The sequence below is a fragment of the Dryobates pubescens genome, chromosome 3 (genome assembly GCF_014839835.1).
Source record: "Dryobates pubescens isolate bDryPub1 chromosome 3, bDryPub1.pri, whole genome shotgun sequence".
NCBI classification, from domain to species: Eukaryota; Metazoa; Chordata; class Aves; order Piciformes; family Picidae; genus Dryobates; species Dryobates pubescens.
Genome location: NC_071614.1, coordinates 312,322 through 338,809, shown reverse-complemented (window position 1 = coordinate 338,809; position 26,488 = coordinate 312,322). Strand labels below are relative to the sequence as shown.

General features: G+C 50.3%; 1 protein-coding gene across 2 annotated transcripts in view; it reads right to left on the bottom strand.

Annotated features, from left to right (window-relative positions):
• NCOA2 (nuclear receptor coactivator 2) overlaps positions 1 to 21,807 on the bottom strand; it is a 101,926-nt gene extending 80,119 nt beyond the window's left edge. The window contains exons 1-2 of one of the 2 annotated variants that reach the window (XM_054178883.1): positions 21,677 to 21,807; positions 13,526 to 13,605 (exon numbers count right to left, since the gene is read on the bottom strand). The gene's annotated coding sequence lies outside the window, so the exon portion shown is untranslated. Of the gene's footprint in view, positions 1 to 13,525; positions 13,606 to 21,635 lie in introns of both variants that reach the window. The other variant, XM_054178890.1, reaches the window with a different exon arrangement.
• Between the last annotated feature and the right edge of the window lie 4,681 nt (positions 21,808 to 26,488).

The window sequence follows — 26,488 nt, the reverse complement described above, 5'->3', positions numbered from 1 at the left end:
ACTCCCTAACATCAGTGCTGCTGTTCCACATCTTACTGCTTCCCACTCATTAACCCCAAAATGTTCCTGCAGTGGCTGTCAGAGCACAAAATTCAGGTTGCACACTCCAGACTTTGAGACACTGCAATGGCAGGTGACAGGTTTCTCCATGATGATCCCACCCAAACACTCTGTTTGGCCACTCCTGTGGCTGCACTGCAGAACAGGAAGGATTCCTCCAGTGTGGGGATCGTGCATGCCTCAAAGCCACTTGAAAGAAAGAGACTCTCCTGAGCAGTCACAAGACCATCCAAGCAAACTTCTTCCCAATGCTATTTATATTCCCTAATCTTTTTACAGGCACAGCTCAGCAGTGCTGTATGGGCTGATTAAAATGTTCAAAGTGGTGTTTACAGCTTTTAAAGAAAAACTGATAACTGCAATCTGCCCTTCCCTGCAATTTCAGAAGGGAGGCAGAGACCTGCTGCTGTTCGTAGCATGCACACTAATGAGGACAGCTCGAGACTTGAGTAGCTCAGTAGCTCTCTTGTGGAATATCACACAAGACTGAGATCTTCCCATCTGATATCCATGATGCCCCAACAAGAACTTCCAGAAAGCTTGAGAAAGTCCTAGCTGCAGCACAGACTCCACTGCAGCAAACAAGAAGCTGGAATCTTCTGAGCTCTTTCAAAGATGACTGACCTTGCTTTGGAGGGGGCTGACCAAGAGGCCAAGGAAGAAGGCTGACCACTTTGCAAGGCAAATGAATTCAATCTCATGTTCCATCAGCATTTCTTATGCAGTAAGTGAGCAAATCAGGAAGAGTTCTCAAAGTGAAGAACCTTTAACAAGGGGATTCTCAAAGGATGCCCAAATGAAGGAAGAAATCCACCAAGAGGAACGAGCTGTGCTTCCTCGTTACTAGGTACGTGGAGAACAAAAGATTTCAGACCGGCACCAGACACCAAGCAGCCTTCACAGAGAAAACATCACCTTTGTCAAGGAGCGTGTCAACAACAGCACCACAGCAACAGGCACACCTGGATTCACTCACGGATGCAGGATGCCCTGCTGACTCCAAGGTAGTCCTTCAGCCTTACTCTCACCCAAGTGAGGGGATTCTGACACAGAAGGTTTGCCTGCTCAGAGAAGCCCTCGCAGCATCTCTTGTGCCCTGTTTGGCCAGCTTTGTGAAAGCAAATAATGCTGGAGCGCTCCTGGGAATCTTTGATCTCTCCCCCTCTGAGGACAAGGAGCAACTGCCAGCCCCACAGATGGGTGAAGGGGGTCAGAGCATTTCTTCATGCCATGAAGTTTCTTTCCATCAACAGATCTCCTGCCTCCTGGAGCTGGCTCTTGCAGTCTGAACGTGTGACAGGGTCAACTTCAAGGCAGGACTCCGCCAGTGAGACAGCATCTCAGAGTCACACCAGCTCTTCATGAGGTTTTCCATTAAGGATCATTTCAGATGGCTATCAGACTTCTCAGAAAGCCTCACAGGCAATGACAAAGTCTCCACTGAGAGGTCAGAAAAAGAAGGGGTGGAATGCTAGGAAACAGGCCCCCCTGAACAACTGTCCTACAGCAAGAGGCATCTCAAAGACCAAATGCTCTGGGTTTAAGTACCCTGCTTCCTCAGGACTGCCTCAAGGCCACCAACAAGACTGGACCTGCTTACTCTGTTGAGATGAGAATGAAGAGCAGCCAGAGAGCACCCTCCAGCACCTGAGCAGCTCACCAGAGACTGCCTTGAAAAACCAAAGCCATGAGACTCGAGCAGCCTGCTGAAGTCCCGGCAGCAGCACCGTGGTTAGGCTGGGAAACCCCTCTCGAATCCACTGCTGCTCTTTTCAAGCATTTAGTCTTCCTGATGAAATTCTTCTAAGAAACTATCAACCAAAACCCTGAAAGTTTTCAGTAGAAGAGGAGATCAGGCTTCATTCAAAGCCTTTTTAGCCTGAACATGAGAATAAATTTAATGAATTTAAAAGGTAATGACCTTTTTTCAGTGACTATTTGCAATTCTGCCATTGCACTTTGTTAATACCCAAGCTGCTAGCCCACACTAATGAGGTGCAAAAGCTGGGCTTGTTCACATTTCATAGAGACTGAATCAAGGAAAAAAATCCATCAGGTTTACTTTGCAGCAGCTCAGGAGCTGTCTGTTTCCCAAGGCATATGCTCCTCAGTGGAGCACTGGCTTGAAGAGTGTGGATTTCATTGCTGTTCTGAAAGTCAGGGCCCAGCAGAAGTCCATCTGTGGCAGTGTATTTACTGTCAGCTTCAAGTGATCCCACATGGTCAGTTACTCAAGTTTAAGAACTTACATTTTCCAACAAAGAGATCAAACAGGAGAAAGCTGGGGAAATGCAGTAATAGTGGAAGATTTATCTAAGGAGTAAATGCTGGCAGCCAAGGTTGGGATGTTTACAGCCCTAGCACCGATAAAACCCCTGCTCATGCTGTGGCCAGGGCTACACTACTGGCTTGCAACTGGTATTAAAAGGCAGCAAGTTGCCAGTGGTGGTCCAGAAGGCCAGGTCAGCACATGGTGCTGCAAGCACCTATTGGGTGCTCCAGGGCTGTTTAAGGTTACAAACTCCAGCAGCAGAGTGTTTAAATCAGTTAACCTTTCGTCCTCATCCACAACCCTGAGAGGTTCTAAGGGACAGTGCTCAGTCAAACCTGCAATTATTGCAAGTGTTTTCAAATACATCCCAGCTACTCGGGCAAATTGCTGTCTTTGGAGCTCTGTTCCCTACTGGTAGTCTGCAAGGCAGCAGCTGCTCACACCAATCACTTGCCCCTTTTAGCATCTGAAAAGCAAATATTAGCTCTCAGGGCTTTTCTAGACCTGAAGGCCCTCTCATTCATTAGCTTCCTAAGCCAATTAAAATTCGCCTTTGAACATCCCTCAGACTATGCTTTGTTTAAAGAACTGCTTGGGAAGCACCACTCTGGTCAGCATTGCCATCTGGAGTTTCAAGGACTCACTAGGATTCTGTAGCAGAATTCACTCTCCTTGGCAGACAGAGCAGAGGCATCACTTGATTCCTTCATCAACCCCTGAACTCTGCTCTGGCACGTCAGAGATTTCAGGCATGGGCTGGCTTCGGTTTACCAGAAGCCAAACACAACAGACAGGCAGAGGACCCAAGAAGCAAGTTTTCCCCTGGCTTGAGCCAAGGCCAAGCACAGGAGCCGCTTCTGCCCTCCACAAACACTGAGGAAGCCCCCAAATCTGTATCAAACCAGGTAGTTCTGTGCCAGGCTGGCACAGCAGCCTTTCAGGCACCCATAGGGCTCATCTGAACGTGGCATGGACCTACACATACTACAGCATGCACAGCTGGCAAATCAATCCAGGTTAAAGGGTCTGTCTTCAGAAACACCCCAAAACCAGCATGCTCCACCAGGACTCCACCTTGCTAGCTATCAGTATTGCTATTGAACTTACTGTGGCTTCTCAACTGCCACAGCCTGGCACTAACACGCTCCAGAACTGAGCTTCCAGTCTTCCTGAGCCTTACAGAGTTCACTTTGTCCACCTGATCAAACGCCAGTGCCCTGCGCCAAGACACACACCTAAGGCTGGCAGTGAGCAGGGAAGGAGGTTCCAGGCTGTTCTGCAGGGAGCAGGCAGATTTACACTGCCCTGTCACAGCCTGATTTTCCCAACAAATTCAGTTGCATTTGAAGCTGTTTATAACTCAGTGGGCATTTATGCAGCTGTCCTACATACAAAATGCTGCTGCCATCAAGCACCCTGGGTCAGCCAGCATGAAGAACCATTGCACCAGAGAAGGCAAAGCCCTTGCACGTGTGCAGTCCACCCAGAAACAACAAAACCACCCCACAAAATAGGAAAAAAACCACTAATTTTTGTCCCAGCAAGTTTCAGAAAGTGTTTGTTTGAGGTTCAACAATTCTTTTCTTCCTGTAAGAGCAGCTTTTCCAACAAGTTGGTTAAACTGTTTGCTGTTACAATCTCCAGGGGTTGCTAAACACTGGCAGGGTACAAAGTCACAAGCCCTGCGGAATGCTGCTCCCCGTGCTCCATCACCAGCACCACCTGCCTGGGGAGCACACACCCTGCAAAGCCCAGCTGGGGCAGGGACAGATGCCTGTGCTCTTCAGCTTTGGTAACAGAACATGCAGCAGGTTCCACCTCCCCATGCAAAGCATCTCCTGCTGGGTTTCCTACAGGCACCACAATTGTCCTGTTGGTGTGGCCTTGCCAGAAGGGTTTAAAAGATAATCCAGGGAGTTGAGAAACACAGCATAAAAACCTGAATGAGGTTTCCCTGCTTGTGATATGTGAAAAGGCATCTCAGCTCTTCCTTGGGCTCAGAGTTCAGAGCTCTGGTTAGCAGTTAGATTTTGTCTCTCCCCAGCACTGCTCCACACGAACCCTGCGCTGCCGCAGGCTTACGCCAGCAGTAACTGCTGTGTGCAGCCCTGCAGACCTTCCTGCTCCCTGTCACACCGGGGCATCACTTCAGTTCTTCCAAAGTGGCTCTAGAGCAGTCCTGTGCACTACAACTGCGGGCAGCAGCTGGAGACATTCAGGTGGGTGATGAGCAGTTGGAGTTACAGGAGCTGGAAAGTTCTCTGAAGAGATACCTAGGTCCCAGTAAAGCACAAAGGTTGCTCCAGTACCAAACCACTGGTGCCTGCATTTACAGGAACTCTGACAGTAAAAGAATAAAAATAGCTTTTGAATGTGACAGACTCCATTCCAAACAAGAAAGCATTTCTGTAGTGCCTCTATTAGCTCATCTCCAAAGGGAAACTTCAAAGAAAAACAAACACCACACAAATGATTAAGCCAAAACAAACGCCAGGAAACCAAGGTGTGGAGCAGGGGGATAAAATGCATCTCTGTGAAAAGCAAAATTGTCACTGGCCATGTTCTTCCTGGTAGCTTTTCCCTGCTCACAACAGTGCCTGTTTTGGTGACGTCCATTTGTTTGTGACACCTGGGAGACAGCTACACACTTCATTTGTGTAACAGCACTGGGTGCAAGAGCCCAACCTTCCCACTCCTGCCAGCGTTCACGAGCAGTTAGCTACCCGGGTGCTGCGATGACATGGGGCCGGACTTGGAACTTCTCCTGAGCAGATCCTGAGCTGTACAGAAAGCACAGAACCAACCCAGCTAATGATGCTGGAAGAAGACTGCGCACGGCCTGCAGTGCAGACAGGAATCCCCACCCGGCCCTCAGCTCAGCTCTGGGAGCAGAAAGCCCAGCGTGTTCTTGTGCGTGACAGATGAGAGCATGGCTTCATTCACAATTTCCTGGCTCTGGCTGCTGTAAACACTGCCACAGAACTGTACAGACTCTGGGAGCTTACAATACAATATGTTCTTAAAGGGTGCTTATAAAAATACCCACCACAGTATTTGCAGTCAAATATACAAATTAATATTTACAACTGAACTAACATGCCATAACAGTTTCTGTGCCAGCAAGATCTGTCACTGGAACAGAATAAACACGATTTCAAGGTTTTAAAGCCTTCTGCAGTTCAGATTTCTCATTTTACTGCCCTTCCACATGCTTCTCACTTTCCAAGATGCACTGAAGCCAAGCCACCCAACCACTGACTTCAGGAATTCCTGAAGCCTAGGTCAAGGCTGGCTTGCAGCCATGCATCATCGTCCCAATGCCACAGCAGGGCTGCCAACAGGTGAGGTCCTTCCTTCACTAGCAGCATGGCAGCAAGAGCAACTGCTGGGAGGAGGAGGAAGTGAGAACACACCACAGCACCATGTTTCGTCTCGGTCAGCTCCATTTCCTCCAGAAACCAGACCCCGGAGCAGGCAGTGGGGAAGAGCTGTGGGCACACAGCTACCACAGCCAGTCCTTCTCACACCTTTTTATCTCTCTCCTGCTCGCTTCCTCCAGGGTTTTTGGTCAGCCTTCCCTGTTACATTGTGTTCCCCATCAAAGAGGAGCTTGGGAAATACTTGGGCATCTCCAACTCCTGTAGAAACAGCAGGAAGCATAATCCCCTCACACGGGATCCTGGGCACCTCAGGAAGCAGCAGCTTGGCACCAACCACGTCACACCAAAGGTCATTAGTAAGTTACACACCATTGTAAGCAACACCAGCACAAACCCAGCTTCCCTCACCACTTCACCCCTCTTCTGATGATGCCAAGATCATCACAGACCTGCTTCTCATGGGTTTTGTTTCCAGTTTCAAACCCTTGAACTTCATTAAGCTTCAGCTCTATATTAAACAGCCAAACAAACCCAAAATAGTCCAACCCCATCAGGTCTCCTTTTTCCCCCCTCCCTCACTACAGCAGCACTGCAGAAGCTCCTGGGGAGGACTCTGTGTTGAATGGCTGAGATGGGGTAAGTGCAGTGCTAAGCTACTGCTGAAATAAATTACACCAAAGAACACAGCTTTCAGGCACAGTTACATCTAGACCCTGGGCAGCCTTTTCACATTCAGAGAGAACTCTGCCTATCAGCAGCAGAAGCCTGTGACAGAAGTCATATGACAAACCAAGGTGAGTGACCAGTTGCACTCCCAGTGCATTAGGTATCATCCTCCATCACCTGACAGCCTGGCAGGGCTGTCCCTCTGCCTCCTGCGCAGAAGCCTTTACGGAACAAAAGGCATCACTCCTTTGCAACTGCACCTAAAGTTTTATGCAATAGCTAATTCCAGAGTCATGCACACTCACACACCCCCCGGTGGAACTCCAAGATTTCCACCCAAATGCAGAAGGAAGAGCTGAGAAGATCATGGCAATGGCCTGCTCGAAGTGCTGAGGTGCTGGACGGGAAAGGACAGCGAATGAGAGACTCCCAGGCCCAGCCTCAGCAACAGCACAGCCACGGGATGAACACTTCCATCCCCAGTAGCTGCTAAAACAAACACTCTTTTACAGGCTGTGACAGAGAACAGAATTCATGCTCCCCTTGCAGCTGCACTGCTTCAAATCAGTCACACATCAAGGTGACAGCCCTCCTTGGGGAGCTCTGCCATGCCTGCCTGCCAGCCAGGCACAGGCAGCACCCAGGGCTGTGGGGGCACAGGGGCAGCGGGGTTGTTTTCCTTCGGCCCCTGATGAAGTGCTTGCCTCCGCTGCTGCAACTTATTTTTCCTGCCCAGTTATCCTGTATTTAAGCCCCAGCTAGCACAAGCAGCACAGGTCTGAAGGCAGAAGGCTCAGTGGGACAGAGCTGATTCACACTGGCACCGCTCAGCTCCTGACTGTACCCCCGTACTGCAGAGCAGCTCCAGCTGTCCCAGCTGCTGGCTTACCTGCAGCCAGTCCTCAGGCTGCTCATTGCTCACTCACATCTAGCAGACACAGCTTAGGCTCTTACCCGAAGTCTGCCACTTTGAACAGATCTATCCCTTCTTTATGCAAGCTGAAAGCAGGCTTGAAGAAAATCCGTATCCCTTCCTCCACTCCTGGTGGCATTTTGTGCACAGCCCAGCCCAGCACTCCTCCCAGACTCAGCTCAGGGACCCTGCTGAGATTTCTCAGTCCATGCACTCCTGAGGAGACACTCAGTGCTGTCACCATGATGTATTGCACCAAGCCTGCCTTGTATTCATCCACACCCACCCTGCAACATCACAAACCACAGGTGTTTAAAAATCCAATTTGTAAGACACAGAAACATGGAACCTGCTAAGCCATGGCCAGGTTTGTCACAGGGCTTTTAGAGGTGAGCTGCAGCTGAAAAAGATTGTAACAGCAATATGAGCAGAATGCTCAACATAAGCCAGGGTGCAGAGAAAACTGTTCCAGTGAATTGTGTTCACCGAAACCCTGCCCTGACCTCCCCAAACCCAAGTTGCTACCTAGCTGCCAAACACGCCCTTTCTGTGTGACACAGCACAAAGCAGGAGCTCTTCGTTTCAATACTTTGCCAATTAATTGTAAAGGTTTTGGCAGGATAAATGCCACATGCACGAACTTGCAAAACATTCAGGCTGCTTCTTTGCTTAGAAGCAGCAGAATTTCTCCCTCAGCTCCACGGGCACATGAGTGGCACTTCACAGTCACTTCTATCATGAAAGGAAAAAGGTAAGATTCTTGGTGGGACACAAACCATTTATGCAAATGTAAGGAATGGGAAAGAAAGGCTTCCCCCTTCATAAACAACCCTGAAGGTGAAACAAATACTAACCCCCAGCCCCAGCTTCCCCTCAGGTGAGGCCAACAGCAGGAGGCTGGCACCACAGGAGCCCCAGAGCCCATTACTGGCACGGCCCAAGAGGGGCTGACACCATCCTGAGGAGAGCAACAGAACTCAAAACTGACCACACAACCAGTGCCACTCACGGCTCAGACAGATGGGCAGAGAAGCCTACAGACTCTTGGTTATTACAATATTAAATCAAATCCTCAGGTTGGGTCAGGCATGGACTCTCACTGACACCAGGCTGCATCAGACCTGCTCCTCAGGACACGAAACAGCAATTCCCTGTTCCTGGCTTCCTTCCCTGCCAGGGGTAAGCAAAATCAGCTAAAAACCAGTAACAAACAGAGCCCTCTTCACATTCATCCACGGCAAGTGAGAAACGTTTTCAATTAGCAGAAGGTTTGACCCAGTATTAGATTTTACATCTGCACTGCAGGTTCACAGCCTAAGGAACCCACTGAATTACAGGCAGCCAAGCCTCCGACGGTAGGGACAGGGCTGTGCCTGCCATGCAGTTTTCATTTCAGCCACCGCACAGGGCAAGAAACCCAAACTTGGTCAAGCTGCACAGCCTCTCGGTTCCAAGAAAAAACGCCCTTGTTTCAGCTGCCTTGCCCCACCTGAGCACGCAGTGAGCCCTCTCAAGGCATTAAGAGCATTCCCGGGGGGGACTGAAATGCTAAATAGGTCTGGGCGCACACCTCAAGCCAGGGTAAAACCCACAACTGAAAACTGAAAGGCCATACAATGAGCTCAGATGAATGTCACGCGTGCTTGCCACCTGCTTTTAGAGAAACGTAGAGGTTTTAATCGCACTTTAAAACACCACTAAATGTGGCACCACACAGCAGAGCTTTGAGCTCATGACCTGAGCAAGGAATGCAGGAGTCATCTCACTCCTTGCAGCTGTAGGACAGGCTCCTGAAGACTGAAGGGAGCACAAAAGAGGATCTTCAATGCTACTCCTCAGGATGAGGATTCAAAACTTGGGTGATAATACCCAAACATAAGCTGAAGATAAGGGTGCTGAGCACCATGAAGGGAAACATTTTAACTCCCCCTGACACTAGTCCAGTTCCTGCAGGATGAGCTGGTTTGCAAGTCCCACACCAAAGCTCATTCTTAGTTCTCACGTTCAACATTCCCAGCCTGCCTGCTGCTGCCATTTGGAAATGCTGAAGACCCAGAGGATGGTGGTTTATGGACACTGCACAGGAGTGTCCGTGCCCCCTTCTGCTTCTGCTGAGGTCACCAGAGGAGCGTTGTGTAGAACATTAGGAAGAGCTGGAGCCCTGCCCGAGGCTACTGCAGAACTCACCAACGTTTCTGAATCATTTTAACAACACTTAACATCTGCAACTTAGCTGAGACCTCTCTCAATTTTTCAAGGCCCAAAGTCTGTCCTAAGAAGAAAAACTGCAATTTCTTGCCAGTGCAGTTAATGTAAAGGCAAATTAATCAGATGGGGACACGTGGTGCCACCCTTCCTATTAGCCAGCTGCAAACTCAGTTACTGCTGCAGCCACACGAGGCTGCCGAGCCCAACAGCCCAGCACTCTGACATTATAAACAGTCACTCACTCTAATGTACAGAAATACCCAGCAACCTCAAATTATTGTCCTATAATGCTGTCAAATAAACAGACTACTGGAATTCAATTTCCAGAAAGCCAAGGCAAAATCTACTGGCCTTAATCTGAAATACCAGTGTCATTTCCAAGCCCTGTATTTAATTAATACTATTTACTGTCAGGAGCCAGGCTGGGCAAATATTTCACTCCTCCCAATTCAGGAGCTAAAGGCAAGCCCAGAGGAAAATCTGCCCAAGTAAATGCATCTCATCTTCTTTGATGATGCAAGTGCTCAGTTGTCCTGTTCTTGACCCCTCTAGAATTCCCAGGCTCAGATGCTGGTGGCACAATGTCATCAATCTATATTTAAAATATAGATTGACTTTCCACAGATGATAATGGCAGCTATTTCTTCTCTAAATGCAAATATGCTGTACCTTTGCTCACATAAAAAGGGTCCTATCAAGGTAAAAAATGAAAAAACCCTCTAAGGCCATTACTAAGTCAAGACCAATACAGAAGTGAATCAAATCAAGTGAGCAACCACATTTCCTAAGTATTTGTTATTTGCCTCACTGAAACCAAACTGTTCAGAACAATCTCCCAGGGCACAGCCACACACAAAGGGCAACTTCAGCCCACAGAATGAGTGTCCTCAGCAGTCCTACAGAGATGGGGAGCTTGGTTCCATCCAGCTCAGTAAGCAGCTCTGCCAGAGCACTCCTTTTAAGTCTTAGCGAGCTGCAGTCTTTAGGAATGGTTGACTCCAGATCTATAACCAATGTGATCGTTGTGGCCTCAAACCCAGGCAAGGCCTTTAAAAGGGCCTCCATGCTTCACAGACCCAGCTCTGCCAGCACCATGAGATTTCTCTCAATTTCCATCCCTTTTAAAAGGAAATGCCATAGATTACCCTTGTGTAAATTTCAGCCTTTCCACAAAACAAACCCCAGAGGTTTCCATAAGCCTCCATTTCCAATTTTAGGAAACAAAATAAATCCCTCTCTGCAGGGTGCAGTTGTATAAATCTTAATAGATGCTCAATTCTCACTACTTCTGCTCTCATTGTACCACCCACACAGAACTTGGCTCTGGGATTAGGAGTATCATTTTAATGCTGATTACTTTAAATTCTCTATAATCAAGCCTCAACATTTGCAGGCATCTTCAGAGGCAATTGATGTTAAGCAATGTCACTGCTGAACAGGAGTGACTGGAAACAGAAAGGTCTGATTCTGCTGTATGCAAAGCACAGGTCCCCACAGCGAGCTCTGGGGCTGGCAACACTTTCCCTTCATTTAGCACAAACCATCTCCCTCACACATCCCTCTGCACAGGAGCAGACCTGAGTCAGTCCAGGTTATCCTTACCTGTGGTCAATCCCTGTATTTTTTCCAGGTATTCCAGGAACAGCTCCTGTGGGAATGAGGCAGCTCCCAGCTGACTCCAGAGCTCCAGGCAGGCAGTGTCACAGCCCAACTCTGCATGCTGGTAAGCTCTCGTTGAGATCCAATTCTTGGAGCTTACTGTAGGTTCCTCTCTTGCATCCCTAAACTAATACTGAAGGCTCCTGACACTTGTTCCAGTCTAAGGCACTCTTTATATTCAGACCTGCACTTCATTTCCTGACAGCATTCCCTTTACACACATGGATGGAGCAGAGGCAAAAATGAGACATCTGTCAGAATTTTCTTTACCTGCTCTTCCTGTAAACAACTGCATGGAGTACTATAACTCAGAGCAAAGACACCAATACTTTCTATCCCTGGCACTTGACACTAACACCACTGAAATCACTACAAGGCCAGAATGAGACTCTGCAAACGCAGAGTGACAGCAGCAGACTCCCCTCTCCTCGCAGAGCAAACCACTTCATGCAGAAAGAACAGCAAAGAAGAAAATGTCTTCTGACTGAAAACTTCCAGACCAGGAACTAAAGTTGCTGTTTCTATGTGTTTGGAGGTTTTGTAAACTGAAGTCCAAAGTTCTCCACTCACACAGCCCTTTGGCAGCATGCAGCAGCAGCGCTGGGAGCAGCCACAAGTTCTGCCATTGAGATGATGCCCAGGCAGTTCACGCACACATACACCGATGCATCTAACCAGCCCAAGAGCCACACTTCTATCCATCATCTAAAATCAAAACAGCTGCAGTAAGCACTAAGTGACCCTAGGCAGTAGCAGATCACTTTCTGGCATAGCAACAACCAAACTCATCATTTTGGAGCGGAATGTAGCAGCACCAAGCAGAAACTATATGCAAATTGCTTTCTATTTGAATCCTTTTCCAGTCTTTACCTAATGCATTCCTCTCTTAATGGAAATCTGCAGTTGAGACAACTGAAAACAAGCACATTGACAACCTGACAACAGAACTTCCTCTTCTCTTTGCAGAACCTGGGCATTTCTCTCTCCATTCCACATAACTCTTCCTGAGTCTATTCATCAGGAAAAAAACTAATTTGGATTCTTACCATTGCCCTTTTGTAAGACAAAGGCAGCTTTTTCTTGAGGAGTCCTGCACATGATGATGATCATTATGCAGCCCCAACAAGCAGTGTGAATAAATAAGTAATATAGTGTAATAAGTGTAACTCAGTAATAACAGCTATGTGGCTGAGCATTCTCAAGTTAATATCACACATAAACAAACTATTAACCACTATTAGAAACTTCATTGAAGGCAATGAACCGCAAAGTGTTGTATCACAACAGCCAAGGGAAACGGCAGGAAAAAACCCAGAATCACTGGAAAGCTGCTTAATCTGTTCTCATTCCCTGAAGCTGGAGACCTCAGTGAGCTTCAAGAACAGCACTGTCAGCCTGCAAAAGCTGCTCAGCATAATCAACAAAGGAGGAAAGGATTCTGGAGGTGGACATACAGAATTTCACCCATAGATAGTTGGCAGAATGCACAGAGCTCTCCCCCCAAACAACTAGAAACCTTTTCAGCAGGCTCATTTCCCACCTCTATATTTAGTGTGCAAGCCCCCAAAATACATATTTCTGACCTTAATAAGTCACTCTGCCCGCTGAATGACAGCATTTATTCACAAGCACCCTGAAAAGGTTCTCACATAAAATCTCAAATGCCTGTTTGTAAAAGGTTTATACCAAGCGAGTGTGTTGATATATTAAACATAGCTCACATAAAAACACAGCATTTCCATGTCCCTTCCCCTCCCCACACCACCAAATTATTATTAGTCTCCATTTAAACAGTCAGCAGGGGTCCCTTTCTCTGCTTCTCAGCAGCATTATCCCTTCCTGCCAGCAGCTAAACAGACACAGCACTGCCTGATGGAGTCATCAGACAGTAATTCTTGAGCAACAAGCAGCTGAAGCTGTCAGTGTCATTATACCCCTTTCAACCCTCAATTTCAGTAATTTATTAGTGCAGATATCTGGATGCCAAAGCTGGTATTATTTCATACTCAACCTTTGCCATGGGACAGACCATAATCAGCACATCTGAAACACACCAATTCCTTACTTGTAAAAGATCAGACAAGCTTCATGTGAAAGAACATCAGGCGTTGATCCCTTCAGCCTTTCTCAGCAGCACCACTCCTGGTCCTGCACTACACAAAGTCCCTGATGCCAGCCTGAGCAGCATTTCTGGAGGTGCCCAGAAGGGCTGCATCCCACCTCCCTCTGCAGTGTCACCCAGCACTGAAACCCAGGGCTTGTGCTGCTTTCTCCACATAATCAGTGTAAGACACCTGACATCAAATTCCCCAGTGAAGGAGATAAAACTAGCGAGCCGATTAACTGCAGCAGGACGCAGACACTCACCCAGGCGCGGCGAGGCGGGCGGCGACTCCTAGGGGCTGTGCGTGCAGGGGACCTTGCTGCTCAGACACATTTCAAGAAGGCTGGGAACGAAACAGAGAGCAAAACATCAGTCTTTGTAGGTGACAGGGAGAGAACCACACAAGTAGGATGCTTGGCACATTGCGCAGGGAGGGAAGCAAACTCCAGAGAGCATTACCTGCTTTGCTACATAAAACTACAACCCCCTTCCAGCTGCACAATCACTCCAGGCACGCAGCTCCCTCCCTCCCTGCTGCCCGCTGCACAGTGACAACAGCTCAGATGTTTACATCAACTCACGCCGTACACAGCCTTTATTTTCACTACAGAATCGGTGGGAACTCTCTGTGCAAGTGGCTGGTTCCTTTTTTGGTTGATTGCATGCATGGCTGACTCCACAACACATTAGTTTCAAGTCTCCAGAAAGGAGAACCTGGTGTTCTTGTAAGGTGTCTCCGACCTATCATTAAAGCTGCAGGTACAGAGCACATTTCTCCCCTGAGCCTCCAACTGGGACACTCCTCACCCGGGTGATGAGCATCAGCAGGCAAATAAACAGCCAGCTGAGGAGTCCCGGGGAGCAAAGGTGTTCACTGCACAGCTTCACAGAGCTCCTCAGGGAGAGCAATGCACCCCTGCCCACAGAAATACTACACCTGCACTCCTCTTTGTAGGTCAAACAGGACTTGCTGTCAACTGTATCCAAGCAAGCTACCAAAGAAGAGTTTTCTGCTTTCTTATTCTGACAAACAACAAGGCAGAACATAGAGAAAATGAAAGACAGACTACAAGAGTCATCAACAGGAGGGCAAAACCCACACTAATTATGCCTCAAGGAGAGCTGGAATTGAGAAACAATTTCATTCTTTGCCACCTCACAGGACCCTGCCTCACACAAACCCTGCCGAAGCTCCATCTTGGGATGGACCCCAAGACAGAACCAGGCACACACCCACCCAAGAGAGGATTCCATCATTTCCTCAGGGGTGCCCAAAAAGCACACAGGCTCTACAGATCACACACATGGGGCTTCCTCACTGATAGGGAACATCTTCTCTTGGAACACAACAGTGTGTAGGACACTAGCAGATGGTCTGGAGCTGCACAGTGTCTGTCTGACACCACAGCTCCGGGAGACACCAGAGGGAAGCTGCTGCCTTGCCAGCAGATGCAGGCTGCAGCCCCAGCCTGTGGTGAGGAGACCTCTCCTCAGAGAGCAGCAAGGATGAGAGCTCCTGTGCAGACAGAGTCATTTCCCACTCATCTCCTGTCCTTCAGCTGCAGCAGGCCACTGGACAAGAATGCCTACTCTGCTACCATTTTGTTCCCTGACAACCGGCATCTGCATTCCAGATACCCAAGATGTGTTACAGCCTTGCACTGTGCTGTGATAAAATTGTGATGAATTGTGCTAAAAGAGATGTTAGCAACTCTGCAAACCACAGCTTAGCTGGAAGGGGCTGAACAGCTGCCACTGTCAGACCACTATCAACACACTCCTTCATCCACACCACTTCCAGATTCCCTCCTTCTTGTCCTAATGAAAGTTGCCACAGCTGAGCTCACCTCATGCAGCACAGTGCAGCACTTCACACACAACTGCAGCAAGAAAATAGTTTGAAGTGTCATTAAAAATTCAGCATCTTTGTATGAATGTAAGCCAGCATAGTTAGAACAACAGACCAGCAGAGCAAGCAGAGCTCTGTTTGCACTGCAAAGTGGCAAGCAATCAAAAAAGCCAACTTGACGTTATGTTCTTAGAGCTCCGTTTTACAGCCAGGGAAGCACCAACAGGTTGCCTTTTAAGATAAAGGCTACAAGTATTCTGGTCACATTGAAACAAAAATGCTGTATTTCTAGTGGTAAACCTTTATTTTGGAAAAGACACAAAGATTTAGATCTGAAGAAGGGTTTTGCCCTCCAGAACATCACTGCAAGCTGCTAAGATAAATAATGTATTTATGTGTACACACTCATCCTCCTCTCTTTCCTTTGAGGAAATTGATCAAATAGGAGGACATTGCTGACAGATCAGGAGACCAAGCTACACATCTGTGTAAGGGTAGCAAGTGAAATCAGTTAACAATAACCAACTGATTTCTGGAAATAACCTAAACAGCTAGTCAGCGAGTCCTGAGGTTGATGTTGAAGCAGTAAAGAACACGAACCGAAAAGCTGCCTCCTGAACTCAGGCATGGTGAAAGAAGCATGAAGAAGTATCTGCAGTAGGCTGGGTGATACCCAAACTCTGTCTTGCACAAACACCAGAACATCACCTCCTTGGGGGTTGTGGGTTCTCTTTGCCCAAACCTGACTCTGTCACACAGGCAGGGGACGAACTTGCAAGCTCACAACACCAGCTGTAATGAACATGTCAGTATGGGATTGCAACTTTACTCATAGGCAGACTTTCCTTCATCCTCATAAAGCTCTCTTCTTCAATGCAATCCAGAACCCCCTCCCCAACCTCCAAGGCACAAGTGGGTGACAAGCTGCACTGGTTTGATCTGGGGCGATTTTCTTCCAAACCCACAGCAAGGCTCTTTAGAGATCAATACTGACAGCAACAAAAAACTAAATCCCTTCACGCAGATGAATTACAGCACAGGCAGAGTAGGGGTAAAATTCCATAACAGTTCTGATAAATAAAATGTTATTTCACTTTCCATGCCCAATCTTCAATCTCAGACTTCTCCTCAGAGGCAGCCAATAAGGCAACCAATTGTGATATGCCCACTATAAATCCTGCCCAAGAGCAACAGCATGTCATACACAGCTCACTGAAAAAGCACCCAAACAGAGCACACCACAGCGCTGCGCTCCCCCCGCGCCCCAACAGCGGCACCCACAGCGCTGTGCTCGCCTCGCCAAGGAGCCTCACGTGAGCAGTACCACCTGAGATCCAGGGATAAACCCACACATTTGGGGACATTTCAATTGATTTGTCACCTATCCTGCACAGCCATTAACACAGTCATGTTTTCCACACAATGTGGACTATTTAGCAAGACACAAATCCTTTCCAAACAGCAAGCAACTTCTGGAAGTTCCAAACCAAACAGGAAGCTGTAACTAGGCCTTACAGAGGACACTGCATCTTCACTGTGAAAAGCAAACGCATCACAAATAGGCTGCTGAAATTCCAAGTAATGGAAGCATGCTCAGAGAGTGAGATTTACTATCACTTACAGCTGCTAAAACCAGAGCAGAGCAGGAATAATATCTGCCAGTAACTGTATTAATGCAAGATTGTTATGGAAGCCGTTGAAGGAAATGCAGGGCTCGGAGGGGCACAATGATGCAGCTGCAAGGAGAAAATGTGTGCATTGTTAATACGCTGTTGCATAGCTGCAGCCATTGAAATTAATGAACTAATTTCAAACTTCAAAATGCCAAGCACCCCAGTGACCAGACACTTTCCATAGGAACTGTGCCTATCTCATTTCCATTAGATCCCTAAGCAAAACTTCCATTCTTCTTTAACTTGAGTAATGTGCAATTTCCCTCAAGCACGGCTGACAAATCATAAACAGCCACAAAACACAGCGCAGCAAACCCACCACGTTCAGGATCTGCTTTTCAGACTATTCATCAACTCTAAATAATTGTATCAAATCAGCACAAGTTTTCCAAATGCTCAGGAGACAGAACACTGGTCTAATTAATGGGCAAACGCAGGACTGAATAAAAGGAAATTCCTCTCTCCCCCCTCAGTTTTTTTATCGTGTAAATGTGGCTCCTGAATCCTCCCAACACTGACAAAATTGCTTTGTCTGAAACCCTGCTCAAAAATCCCCCAGGTTTGGTCTGGGCTGTGTAATCCTGTGTCCTAAATTGCACAAACTCAACAAGCCACACCAGCTGTCATTTTTCATGTCACGTTTCTACTTGGTACGTTCTGAAAAGGCTAAGCTACTGAATCATTAAAACCAGGGAGTGTTTGCAGAGAGTCCTGCTGACAAACACTGAGCGGGGAGCTGCAAGATGCCTGAGTCATGTGTGACCACTGGGAGAGCCCACGGTTGCCATTTCGCCGAGACACAAGCCCTCGCTCCCCCAGCACGGGGGAGTCCTGCAAACTCTGCCGATCCCCTGAAAGCTTCAAGCGTTATCAAACACTACCTGCACGAAATGCAGGCCCCTGTTAGCCAAGATTGATTGTGCTGCCCTCTCACAGCCACAGAGCACTTCTGCGCGGCCGGAATTCTCAGGAGAAGGGGCGCTGGGACGCCGCCTGCGCACACAATGGAAGCACAGCTGACGATGCACATCTTTTTCTGGATGTCTCCATATGCTCAGGAGGGGCATCCTCCCCTCCCTGGTTCTCTGCCTCCCCTGCTCCCAGCCCTACAGCCACCACCAGCACCACGATGTTTTAACAGCTAACAAAAAATACAGGAGTGCAGTGAAGTTCACTTCATCTACAAACAGGACGAGGGGATGCTGCCAGGGCAGCCATCTGGAACAGAGTTAACCTGGAGCAGAGAAGGGCAGGTGGCTGGGTGCTGCAGTGGGCTCTCCATGGAGTGAAGCTCCTCTCGCAGGGGTCAAGGTGTTGAGTATCGACTCCAACAACACATCTGCCCTCCGACCTCAGAGCCAAACACAGCAATACAGCAGTGCTGAGTGGTGTGATGCCCACAGGAGCACTAACAAGCCGTGGAGCCTGCTGATCGCTCTTTACCCCTGCTGCACACAAACTGCCTTGTGCAGGGGCCAACCACAGCAAGCACACAAACACCGAGTGCAGCAGGCCCTGTCCCGGCTCAGCGCTGCCCCTCTGCATCAGCTCAGCAGACAAAGAGTTAGGATTTGGTACTGTTCCTGCTTCGGCCTCCTGACAGCATCCTCCAGGCTCAGGCCCCACTAACCTCCGCAGCTTCTGCAGCTCCGGTGTCAGGTGCTGGAGCAGCCCCAGCTGGGTGCAGCAGCCCAGGTCCTGCCAATGAAACAGTGACAAGAGCAACAAAGGCGAGGAGCAGGACGCAGTGGGCATTGTGGCAGCAGCTGGCTCGCTCGACTTTGTTCCTCCTGCTGCAGATCTGGACCCCTGTGGATGGGCCAGCTCTGACTGGTTTGCACGGACAGAGGGAAAAGTTGGGAATGTCAACCCACAGACTGCCCACATGCCTCTCCTGACAGAGCCCTTCAGCCTGAAAATGACCAAGCTGCACTCTAAAGGATTCCAGGAACAAATATGATTCTTGAGTAATTAACTCTGACTTCAGAGCCTCAGCCTAACACACAACACCACAACTGAGTAAACCCCTGGGATTTTATCTTTTTTCCACCAGAAATTATCTTCACTTTCTCTCCAAGTAACACAGTCCCAGCACTACTTTATCCCCAAAGCATCACTCCTGACAGCAGTAAGCGTTCCTTCCTCATGCCTTGTTTCAAGCTTAGCACGGACACCACCAGGACACACCTTGAGGAACACAAGATTTACACGTGGTCAAGAAGTGGCTGCAGACACTGCAGAGATGAAGCACATCAGACATTGATCCTCTCCCCAGGTCAGACCACAAGCTTGAGGAAGCATCTCCAGTGTGCATGTGAGATAAAAGAGTACAGAGGCTGAACAGCCAGAGATGGTTCCATTGCTTCTGTCAGGCATTTACTGTCTAATGCTCATCCAAGGAGGACACAAGCACCATTACAACGTGGCAGGATTCTTCCCCTGTTCACACGCTGTTAAAACCTCAACCCTTCTTCCTAAAACTGTTCTCAATGTCCTGAAGGCCAAGTCCAGGACAGTGCTCTCCTCAAGCCAGCAGGTGACCAAGAGTGGCCATAAGCCTCATCACAGCACTTCTCATGTACTCAATGATTAACCACTATGGGCAATTTGTGCCTCTCTTTGCCTTGTGTGACACAGCAGAGCTGACGCCCACATCCCCAAACAGCTGTGCCACAACTGCCAACAGCAGGCACCAGCACATCGGTGCCCACACATCTGCACACCAAGGTGCGTGAGCCTGGTGCAGCTCATCTGCGACACCGCCACTGATGCTGACACACAAATGTCCTGAAGAACACTGGAGGGGGCACAGAGCCTCCACTGACTGCCACCAAAGGCCCAGCATGATCCCAGCAGCCTAAGCAAACGAGCCCTGCTGCAGGGTGTGACACTGCCAGCGCTGCCACTCCTCCCGCAGCATCCATGGCTCCCTGCGGATCCAGGAGAGCCCAGCAACAGCTCCCTCCCTTGAGGTACCCCCAGAGGACTCCCCCAGGAGAGGAGCCCACGAGCCTGAAACTGTCACAGTGGCCCAACAGCCCTGTCAGGCTGCGAAGAGGCAGAAAATTAACTGCCTAGAGTGGATTTTATAGTTGAGTACATAAACCCCCAAAGGGATAAAAAAATGACTGCCTTCAGCCACAATGGCAGCGAACTCGGAACAAAACCCTCACTTTAGGTAAAAAGACTGGCAGCTTTCAACTGCATATTTACCGCGGCAGCAGCGCTCTGCTCTGTCATTGCTCAAACTGCACTCAAATACCATGAAAACATTATCAGCTGGCTTCTGGAGCCTGTTCTCCTGCTTCCTGCTACTCTGGAAGGAACAACAGAAAAAAAAAAAAGGTAAATACAACCCCAACTGATTGTCACTGAGCAAGCAGGCTGCTCTACCACAAGGAGACTCCTTCTTGGCTCACTGTCGGGTGGGTTTGTCGAGAAGCTCGCAGGCTAACACCATTCTGAGATCTTAATTTCCCGGTGACTACCGGCACCCCCTTTGCCTCTTGGTGGGGTTTCTCCTTCCCCCCGCCGGGAGCCTTTCTCTTCCGGGCGCTGGGGCAGGTTTCCTGCAGGCAGCGTTCCCGGCTTGGCAGCCTCTCCGCGAGGGGCAGCGTGTGGCTGACGGCCTGGCGGGCACCGCTCCGGCCCAAGCCGGGCCGGAGAAGCGAGAGGCAGCGGAGGAAAGGGACGAGGCTCCGGTTACACCTCGCCCAGGAGCCCCCGGGTTCCGCGGGGGGGGAGGGGAGCCAATCGGGCACCCGCCCTTCGGGGCAGCGGGGGGCACCTTCCCAGCTCCCCACGCCCGCAGCCCCGCTGTCGGGAAGCTGGAGCGAGCGGCGTCGCCCGCCCCGCCAGGCGCGCAGGGACCCCGGCCCCGCCAGCTGCCATGGCCCCGCTCCTCCTCCCGCCGCCGCTCCCCGCCCCGCGCACACGCAGCCACACAGCACTGCGGCGGCCGGGCCCCCTCCCCTCCCCTCCCCTCCCTCCCTCCCCGGGCGGCGGCGGCCGGGCGCCCCGGGCTGCGCTCGCTCGCACGCAGCTGTGCAGCCGCGGCCTGGCTGCGGCCCCGCGGCCCGGCCCGCACACGCAGGCGCAGCCCCCGCGCATAAAGTTAGCGAAGTTGCCGCTCGCCCCCTCCTTCCCCGCGCGGCTGGGCGGGCGCGGAGCGGCAGGAGGGGAAGGGGGCACCGGGCGCCGCGGGGGGAAGCGGCGCGGCCCGCACCGCTGCGCACCGATCGTTGTCAGCCGGGGGAGGGAGGGGACGAGCACCGCCCTACTCCCCGAGCCAGCCCTTTTGTCACCGGGGAGACCCTGCCTCAAGTTTCCCCTCGGTGCGTGCTGGGGGTGTCGGGGGAACGTCCTCCACACCCCCTCGGAGCTGCCCCGGCCCCCCCCCCCGGCCCTCCACCCGCCGCCGCAACCTCGTCTCCCTTCACGTCCCCACCACAGCACCGGGCCCGGGGGTGCGGAGAGGCGGCCCCCAGCCCCCGCCGGGCCTGGGAGCAGGAAAGCGGCCGTTCGGCCCGGCAGGGCGGGGTGTGGAGGGCCCCCCCCCCAGCTCTGCCGAAACCGGGAACGTCCCGGGGAAGTGAACCCGCACCCCGCATCGGGCCCCGGGGCTGCGAGCACGATGCCCCGGCTTGGGACTGTCCCCTGCCCACGGTGCCCCCTGGAGGGGGCCGCGACCCCGCCCCGCTTCCCCCGACGCGTCGCCCGGCCGCGCTGCCGCCCCCACCGCCGCCCCTCCGCGCACCGGCGCGGCCCCGGCGTCCTCCCGCGTTACACAAGAAGGCGGCCAGGGAGGCGCAGGGGGCTCGGGCACGCTTCCCGCCGCGCCCGGGCCGTTACCGGGGTCAGTGCCGAATCCCACCCCTGCCGCCGGCGCTGACCTTCGCTTTGTAAGCTGGAGCTGGCGCTGGGGCTGCGGCCGCCATGTTCCCGTTTTAATAACTGCTGCTTGTTTATTTCAATGGAGACCCTCCCACCACTCGGCCTCCTCCTCCTCCCCTTCTACCCGGCGGAGGGCTGGACGGGGAGGAGGCGGGGGTGGCTCAAGTCACTCCCCCTGTCCCCGGGCTCAGCGGCAGCGCCCGGGCCTCGGGAAGGGAGAGGCTGGGCCGGGCCGGGCGGCCGCCGGGCGCTGCTGCGGGACCGCTGCCGCCGCGGGGACAATGGCAGCCGTCCGCTGCCTCCTCCCCGGCACAGACACCGGCACCGGACCGCAGACAGCAAAGGGAGGGCAAGAAAGTCCTGCCCTCCTTTCAGGGCGGCTCTGAATGTGGCCCCTGCGTCCGGCCGGGGAGGAACCTCGCTGCGCGGCGGCGGCCAGCCCGGGCAGGAATCTCCGCGGGCCCTCTCCACGGCAGCGGCCGGGGGGCACTCGGTGCCTTTCTGTGTCCCCGGAAAACATAAAAAAAAGCGCACACACGCTGAAAACCGTGTCACAAATGCCCAGCTGCGGCTGTGTCTGGCTCACGGGAATTGGGGGATGAAGATGCAGGCTCACCCTAGGCTGGAGGAATGAATACCCAAGTTAAAAATTATTAAGGGCTGGAGGGCACGTGTTAAACATTGCCCTTTAGTTCAAGAAGCAATGCGTGATGCAGAAAGCCTGTCTCGAAAGAAAAGCTTTCCATTTTCACGCTGATCATGCCGAGCTGTGCTCCATACGCTGTTATTTCTGACATCTTCTTTCATGGGTGCACAGCCCCCAGGCTCCCTGCAGCTCCCCACAGACTGCATTTTTACTGAGGGCTAACTCTGCTTGCAATTGGGCTACTCCAACCCTTTCTTGATCACAACCCTCATTTTTCAGAGCGTTATGTTTTGTCCTGCTGTACTACACAATTTCCCATACTTGTGACTGGCCATTTTTTTAAGTTTTCTTCTTTCTGTGGGTGGAAATTCTGTCTTTTCCAAAGGAATTAATGGAGAGCTGGCTTCCCCCCCTCTCCCCTGATACTGGAAAAGTCTTTGCAATCAAGACACTGAAAATTTCCTGTATTTCCCTCTTCTGGAGAAAGAACTGAGGCCTGGGAGGGAAGGCCATCAGAAATCCATCCAATTCAGTCCCATCAGGAAATAAGGATGGAGGGATTGTAGTTTGTCTATGCTCAATTAGAGCTCTGCTGCTAAATCAACCAGAGACCCTACCCACATTAAAAGGTTTAAGGGGAGTACTTCTGGTGTCATCTACAGAAGACAAGTGGGCACATGCAGCAGCTGGAGAGGACAACCTTTCTCGGGGTCCCTCCCCACCAGTCAGCGGAGAACTGACTCTCTCTCCAGGGAGCTCACCCACCCTGCCTGTGCACAGGCAGGCAGCAAAGAGACCGATGGTTAATTCTGGCTGCAGAGCAGAGAGATCAGAATATTACCTTGAAATAACAATATGGCAGATGAGAGTGGCTTGTGTGTGAAATAAAGCTGGGGCAAGGAGTTGTGGAGACACTGAGCTTTTCCTCTGGCCTCATTTGTTCTATCTGTGCAAATCTCTGTAGCAAATAAGCCAACAGTTACACAGGCAATAATGTCATTTACCTCACAGCCATGATTCATTCCTTCTCCTGTGCTAAGTGCAATGCTGGTCTGCTGGGGGGTGGTGGAGGGGGGGAAGTATGTACATAGAATACATAGAATAAACCAGGTTGGAAGAGACCTTCAAGATCATCGCGTCCAACCCATCAACCAATCCAACACCACCCAAACAACTAACCCACGGCACCAAGCACCCCATCAAGTCTCCTCCTGAACACCTCCAGTGATGGCGACTCCACCACCTCCCCAGGCAGCCCATTCCAATGTATAGAACATGTCTTTAATTTTATGGCCATAAGCAGTTCCCTTTAGGACTGCACAGGTAATTTTAATTCCAGAACCCTTACTTTATGAGGGCTTGATTTTGTCCAGCACTTCCTTCTACATAACTGAGTGCCTGGATCCACAGGGGAAAGCAAGGCAGGCCCCGTGGCTTGCGCAGGGTGGGGAGCAGCAGAGTTTATGACCTCACACTGCCAGCCCCATGTCTCATGTGGCTGAGCCTCACAGGAGAGGGGGCTGCACCACACAGTGTGCCCAGATCCACCCAACCACTGCAAGCTTCCAACTCCAGAGCAGAAACATTGTGTGATCTGAGGGCGGGACCCAAAGTCCTGCTTACAAACATCACTGCCTGCAAAGAGCAGGAGTGATGTGATTCCCAACTGCTGCTTTCCAAAAGAAAGTGCCAGCTTCCAGATGGGAATGGGATGGATAACCACACTTCAGCACTGGGCTGTGCTCAGTGCCACAGCTCTTCTCTGAACCTCCTCCAGTGCCACCACTGCTGCAGTGTGCTGGCCAGAGCTGGCCTTGTTACACAGCAGAAGCTTTATCCATCTAAAGAGCAGCAATTTCAGCTTCCTGCCATCCTTTCATAGTCACCCTCCTCCCTTTTGTACTTCTGCAAACCCTTTCTGGGGTGAAATTTAACCCAGAGAGAAATTCCTCATTCTTTTCAAATGTGGTTAAATTCCCCCTCATAACCTTCCCTCCACCCCCCACCAAATCAGCAGAAGAATCCAAACCTGAAGGCAGCCACATGCTCCTCACCACCATGGCCATACATTACCAATACTCTTCCTTGCTTTTTTACAGAGCATATTGGCACACAGGTACTGGGAGTGACCCCAGCACTTTTAGGGGTGTTTCTAACTGATTTTTCAAATAAATTAAAGTTATTCTTCTGTAAGGTGAAAGGTTATGAACAAATTGTTGACTTTGTGATCTTGGTGGGCCCCTCTAGTCTCGCTGCTGTCTCCATGCTCCATTTACACCTCTGACGTGCAAGGAAGAAGAGTTTCTGTGCAACCAGGGCTTCACATAATGCAGCTGTTGGTGCTCTGTGGACTTCAAACAAGGCTCCATCTTTTCTGTACCTGCTCATTAGGTAGCTGTGGAAAACAATACCATTCATGCCAGCCCTTCTCTTGAGACTAACTGCCTGACCTTCCCAGCCTCTCCTTGTACACCACATGCTGCAATACCCTCCCCATGCTGGCAGCTCTCCTCTGGGTTTGCTTTGTTACATCTGTGTCTGTCACCTACCGAGGAGCTCAGAACTGCACACAGGATCAGATGCCATCTCACAGGTGCTGCATGGATGGGAAGAGCCACTTCTCTCCACCCACTGACTGTTCTTTTGCCATTGTGACCCAAGATGCTGTTGACCTTCTTTGTTGCCAGGTCACTGCTGACTCTCTTGTTGCTCACCAAATTCTTGTTTGCAAAGGTCTTTTCTATCCACTGGGCCTCCAGCTCATAAAGTGGAGGCCCATTTTGTCCCAGATGCAGCACGCTGCCCCACCATTCACTGGACTTCACAGGGTTCTTTATCTCAGCCTGTCCCATACCCTCATCCTGCGGCTTGTGCTCAGCCATAGTCACACTCTGATCCTCTGTATATTCATGCAGTGAAAAAGACATTGTCCTTCCTCCTGCTGAGGAGGAGTAAAGCCCAACTCCCCCTATGAGCTGTCTTGAACTAAGCGGCCTTCAAACACATCGAAGGCTGCAGATGAGCTACAGTTAAAAGATGGAGCTAGAGTTTCATTCCGGTCCAGCTGTTTAAAGAGCAACATTGTCTTCCCTTGCAGTCACACTGTTGCACATTACCTTCCCTTTGCTCAGAGCCGTGCAACACTCTCTTCCTGCCTCCACCCCCTGCCCTTCAACACACACCCCCTTTTTGTACCTCCACAAGAACTTGCTAATAAGCAGCCTTGCTGAGGAAGGGCAGAATTAAAATCCCTCCCACTGCTGGCAACTGGAGATGTGCATTTTAACAAGTCCCTCAGACACTCGTTGTGCTGCTGTCTTTGGGATGTTCTGCAGAACAGCATTCAAAGGAGGCTTTATTAATCCACTTGTAACAATCATTTATCAGTGATCATTCACATTTGAACCCTTCCCTCCTAAGGCATAGCCATGGCACAGCCCTCAGCCAGAGCAGCCCTCCACATCTTTCTTGAGTGCACTTTTTAAATTCACTGTTAAGCTGATTACACCTTGAGGACGATCAATCTGTGCCCTCCATTGGCCACTTATGATGCAAATCCAGTTATGTATACATGCAAATGCACTGGCTCATGTAATTAGAGTGCAGACGATGTGAGAAAAGAGAGAGTGGTGGTGAAGCAAGTTTGCACCCAGCAAAAACCCAGCATGTCTGTACAAGCAGCATGTTTCATGCAGCAGACTTCAGATCTGCCTCTCTGCTGCAGTTCTTAATATCATTATGAAAGAGATGAAATCAAGATGGAAGGATGACTGATTTAGTCACAGAACCAGTCAAATGGCTTTCAAACTTGAGGCCACAGATAGCTTGTCAGTGGAGCTTCTGTGCCATCTGCTAATCTCAGAAACGTTTCACTGAAGCAAAGAAAGCCTGCAACAGGAAGCACAGAGACTGGCTTCACTTCAAGTTAGAGTTCAGGGGTTTAGGTTCAAGTTCTGTGCATTCAGACATTCAGCTGCTTGCCATCTCATTTTAATTAGTACTTTAATTCACTTCTATTATTAAAACAATTACATTTTCATTAGAGCTTCTTAAACTTATGGTTCTGGTTCAATTTCCAACCCTATACTCCTGAATAACTAAATTTTTGTATGGAATCGTACTAACAAATATTAGAACTATGCACTGCACTATGAGGTAGGACAGA